Consider the following 5,292-nt stretch of genomic DNA (forward strand, 5'->3'; position numbering starts at 1 on the left):
TCTGAAGCATGAACTCCCGGCACTGCGGAGCTGTCCCATCTTGAAGAAGGCGGGTTGCCCTGTGTGATGGGCATTGGTCTGATCAGATCCTGCGGTTGGGGGCGGGGCTGGGGGAGCACAACTTCCCAGGCCCCTTCTTGCAGGCAAGGATACGGTTATAAACCGACAGTGGCCAATACTCATGGGGCAACTGAAGCGGGGACAGCAGCCCGATAGAGACCTTGGAGAAGCGCGAGCTGCAGAGCCATAAGATGGCACGTGCGCTACGGGATCCTAGAGGGTGAGTCAGGGGAAGACAGCAGGCGCCTCCGAATCAAGCTGCCTTCTCCCCCATCGGCTGAGCCAGAGTTTGGGCGAAGCAGCTTCCCACCCAGACAGTAATGTGGTCATAGCAAACACTTGGTCATGCTGGCAGGTGCCCAGGGATTAACAGCAAGCTTATTAAGTGACATAGAGCTGCAGGATGCGTTTTTCATTGTTGGCCCCAAGCAGAGCTGTCGATTTAGTCTCGGTGAATTCCGAACCGTGTGGCTGCACCTGGGGGTCACCAAAGGCACAGCAGGTGGAGGGCATGCAGGGCGGGCTGTGGCGGAGAGCTTCCCACACCGCAGGGTCTCAGCCTCTTCCCAGGAGGCTGCCTCCTCCCCAGCCGGGGTCAGAGCTCTTCCAGCCGGAAGCCAGGAAGGGACGAGAAAAGGTTCGTGTCAGGGACGCAGCGGCGGCCGACAGGGAACGTATCACCCGAGCCAGCCCTTGGCCCAGAAAGGGGAAAGGCAGAGCTGGCCAGGGCGGGCCTTCCTCGCACAGAAGAGCCCGTAGGTGGCCTGGTCCTGCCCCTCTGGCCACGACGGACGTGCCCCGGGGGCCGCCATGTGCCACCTGCCTTAAGCTGAGCCTCTAAGCCTGTTGCTACATTTTCTCCCCTCTCAGCCAGGAATCTGGAGTCCTACCCCCCACAGCAGACCTCCGAGGGACAGAGCTGCTCCGGGGAGTTCTGCAGGCGTCTTTCCCAAGCTGGCCTGAGTCTGCTCCTCTGGACGCCCCGCCGCCCCAGCCCTGCCTTTTCTTGCCCTAAAGGAACAGGTGGTGATTGGCTCAGAGCAGAACAGACCCGGGGAGCATCTCCTCTGGCCAGGAAGAGAAAGTGACAGCAACAAGTCCCAGGGAATATGCCTGGCTCGAGACGGACGCCCGAAAAGTGAGCCTCACCCCCCCCCGCCCACCCCGGGCCCCCGGGCGGGGTGCCCCCACTCTTTCTCTAAGGAGACAAGACAAAGGGTAGCTTCTTGCCCACTAGGCTGGCACCAAGTGAGCCACAGTCAGGTTGGCTCTCGGTTATACGCAGAGTGTCGAGCCAGAGCATTGAAGAAAGGATCGCTTTTTGCAATAGGATTGTTCCTCACATGGTGAGAAACTTCTAGAGATGGAGGTTTAAGCCAAGAAGGTGGGACTCTGGCTCCAAGGAAGTAAGCGAGATGGAGGTGACGGGGCTAGGGTGGGGAGGAGGGGTATGGGCGGGCAGGTCTGCCTGGATCAGCTGTCGGGCCGGGCCGGGACGGTCCCTCACACCCAAACCCTTGTTAACCTTTCGCATCCCGTGTCCTCCAGGCAGCACCACCCACTCACGCCTTCAACCTCGGCCATGCTGCTTCTGCCGCGGCAACCACAGCCTTGGCCCCACTCCAAAGACTGTTCCTTCTCACTTGAGTCATTTTCATAAGCAACTGCTGAAAACTGGAAAGGCAAGGCTCGGTGAGTTTGGGAGCCATGCAGAGAGGTCAAGCCACTCTACCTCCTACCTCTAGAAACTTACACCTCCTGGAACGTGAGGAATCGTCCTATTACCTATTACTGTGCATAAGGCACGTGAAGACGGAACGTGATGCTTGGCCAGGGAGCCGGAGCTGGCTGGCCTCCACCCACAGTGTCACGCCTCTGTCAACTGCATCCCAACCCTATAGTGCTCCCGCAGGGAGAGATGTACGTGTGGAGGGCAAGCTAAGCCTAAGCCGAGGCATGCTCCCGGAAGTTTATGCTGCAAACCCTAAAACAGCCCCTGGAGATCAGTCTACACACATAGAGGTCCCCTTTGGCCAAGACTGAAGGCAGGTGTTCTTCTTTTCTCTCTAGGTCTATACCCTCTTGGCCAGGGAAGAGAGAGGACCTCAAAATGAAAGCAGAGCATTTCTTCTTAAGGCTCCTGCCGGGAATCCACAGGTCAGGACAGTTCATGGGTGGGAGAGAAAGACGGTCCTAGGGCTTCACAATCCTGAGGAAAGGAGACCACACCTGTAGCACCTTGACCCCAAGCCATCCTTGCCCTTGGCCCATGGAGACCCATCTCCTTTCCATGAAAACATGGAAATGACCCATTTTCATTTCCATGCATGAAATGAGGGAGGATAGGAGGGAGCAGAGAAATCCCGAGGCTTCCCCTGGTAGCAATGCCCCAGGCAAGCCGGGCCTCTGGGTCAGTCAGCTCTTGGCTGCATACGTCTGTTAGGAACCGGAAGGACTCCCCAGTGTCTTCAGGGTCCTCTTGCTCTCACCTGAGCTAACATGACGAGGAGCCAAATTACTGATGCCGTGGGAGGCTTCAAACGGTGTTTCCTGTGGGTATTATTTCCAGCCTAGTGTTGTATTAACATAGCTCTGCCTGGTGATTACTATATTATTATATATTAATCATAGGCTAATGATGCGCACTCACCCTTCTCTCTCAGTCGGCTGTGAGATCCCACTAGAGCCGGAGGCACCACACCTGCTCTCCCTGGATCTGCAGCTCCATCCTGCCCTCAGGGACCAGCCTTGGGCTCAGCACCCCTTCTTACAGGTAAAGTCAGAGGAGGATAATTTTTTGTGTCTAGGTTCCAAGCTAACAGTGTCCAAAGCCAGAGTTTGGAGCCCACGAGTCTTGGCTACCAATTAGCGCTCTTTCTTACCCTCTTTGGGGAAAGGTCTAGAAGGCAAAAATAAGGCCCAGAAGAAATGAAAGGTGGTTTTAATGATTTGCTAGGCCTAAGTATGGAGAAAGGCTGGAGCTACGGCAATTTGAGACTTGTTAACTCATCCAGGTACTGATTTAGCACCACTTAGCGCCAGCACTCACTCCTTCATTTAATAAATGTCTGTTAAGCCTTTACTTGGCAAGTGCTGTTTGAGGCAAAGTGAACAAGACAGACAGAGTTCCTACCTTCACAGAACTTTATTTCTGAAAGAGTTTCCATGACAGGCCTTGGGGATACAACAGTGAAAGACCCCGGTCGATGACCACCTACTGAAGATGGTCAAATCCGTCATTTAAGGGTGTAGTGCAGGTCCTCCCCGGGACACTGGCTGAGAAGGGGAGAGAGATACCCCAGAGGGAAAAGACTTAGTCCCCAACATAAAGGAATACGGCTTCAGGTAGGCGAGGAGTACAAACGAACACATTACAACCGATGAGGCAACAAAGAACCACAGGAATGTGCCACCGAGATGAGCCTGATGGAGCTATCAGGGAAGATGTCACTTACGTATCTGCCCTGTTCAGGGGCCACACCCTATGCCGGCGATCTCTGCTTTGCTCCTGCAGGCCTATCCTCTTCTCCAGGAGTCTCTATGCAGCATAAAGGCCATCGCACATACTCACCCACAGTATCACCAGGGCACATGACGACGTCCGGACATAGGGTATAACGTCCCTACGCTTACCGTGCTTCATATTTATAAATGCTGGCACCATGAAGAGCAAGAAGCTGATGGTGACGATGATACTGGAGATAAGAGGGCTCCCTAAGCAGAACTGTAACCTGGAGATAATACAGTCATATGCTAAGCTCAGCCCACGCCAATTTATTCACAAGACACATGCACTGCAGGGAGTTTGCTCATCGTACTCATCTTTGTATCCTTACGTAGACAGTCTATGAGATGGCCCCCACGCCCCCGGTCTCCTTTCAGACAGTCCCCTTCCTGAGAGCTGACCAGTGTTTCCAACAGAACTCTGTGGCCGTGATGGTGTGCACCTTGCAGTGCTGGATCATGATAGTATGGTGGTGGGGCGCCTGGGTGGCTCGGTCAGTTAGGTGTCCACACCACAGTCTCGGGGTTGTGAGATTAGCCCCACATTGGGCTCTGTGCTGAGCAAGGAGTCTGCTTAAGAGTCTGTCTCCCTCTCCCTCCCCCCCCCCCAATCGGGTACTCTAGATAAATAAATAGAGGTATTGTGGCTTCTGCCCTTGTCTCGTGAATTGCTCACTTGGGGGAAGTCCTTGCCATGCCACAAGGACCCTTAAGCAGCCCACGGAGCACCCACGTGGGGAGACACTGAGCACTCCCACCATGGAGAGCCGTCTTGGCCGCCATGTGAGCAAGCCACCTTGGAAGCAGGTCTTCCAGCCCCAGGCAGGGCTTCAGCCGACAACAGCCCAGGCTGCCACCTGATTACATCTCATGAGAGAGCCCAGGCCAGGACCACCTGGCCTTGCCACCGCTGAATCCCTGATCCACAGATACTGTGAGAGATAATAAGCGAGTACGGTTGTTTGAAACCACTAAGTTTGGAGGTGATATGTCATGCCGCAGAGAGAATTCACGTATACCCGTAGCGTTAACACAGTTCCGAGGACGCAGTAGGTACTCAAGAAATATTTGACAGTTAAATCAGTGGAGGAATAATGCTTCTTAGCAGAGGAGCCACCTGTCAAATGTTCTGACCGCTGGTGGGAAAGGGGGAGGCATCATAACCTGGAGAACAAAATATTGAAACTTGGAAAGATAATAAAACTTAACCCAGGATGTTGGGGTGGCTCAATCAGCTAAGCATCTGCCTTCAGCTCAGGTCACGATCTCAGGGTCCTGGGATGAAGCCCTACATTGGCTCCCTGCTCCCTGGGACGTCTGCTTCTCCCTCTCCCTCCACCTTTAGCCCCTGCTTGTGTGCTCTCTCTCTCTCTCTCAAATAAATAAATAAAATCTTTTAAAAATAATTAAGAGCCCTTAACCCATACATGTGAATATTCAAGAAATGCCCTAGTAATTTTCTTTAAATCAAAGTAAATTGGCTATGTCACTATTATTACCCCAAATCCCTTTCTTGATCTCTACTTCAACCTCATTCAAGAATCTAAGAAAGAGGGGCACCCGGGTGGCTCGGCAGTTGAACGTCTGCCTTCCACTCAGGTCGTGACCCCGGGGTCCCGGGATCGAGTCCCACATCAGGTTCCCTGCAGGGAGCCTGCTTCTCCCTCTGCCTGTGTCTCTGCCTCTTTCTCTCTTTCTGTCTCTCATGAATAGATAAATAAAAATCAT

The 5,292-nt window shown here is 53.7% G+C and overlaps 1 long non-coding RNA gene across 1 annotated transcript; it reads left to right on the forward strand.

Moving 5' to 3' along the window:
* Positions 1-525: 525 nt before the first annotated feature.
* LOC140625723 (uncharacterized) lies at positions 526-4,055 on the forward strand. The gene is made up of 6 exons (XR_012025053.1): positions 526-697; positions 931-1,198; positions 1,609-1,752; positions 2,131-2,217; positions 2,724-2,833; positions 3,575-4,055. It is a non-coding gene; the product is annotated as an uncharacterized lncRNA (long non-coding RNA).
* Positions 4,056-5,292: the final 1,237 nt, after the last annotated feature.

The sequence above is a fragment of the Canis lupus genome, chromosome 3 (genome assembly GCF_048164855.1).
Source record: "Canis lupus baileyi chromosome 3, mCanLup2.hap1, whole genome shotgun sequence".
NCBI lineage: Eukaryota > Metazoa > Chordata > Mammalia > Carnivora > Canidae > Canis > Canis lupus.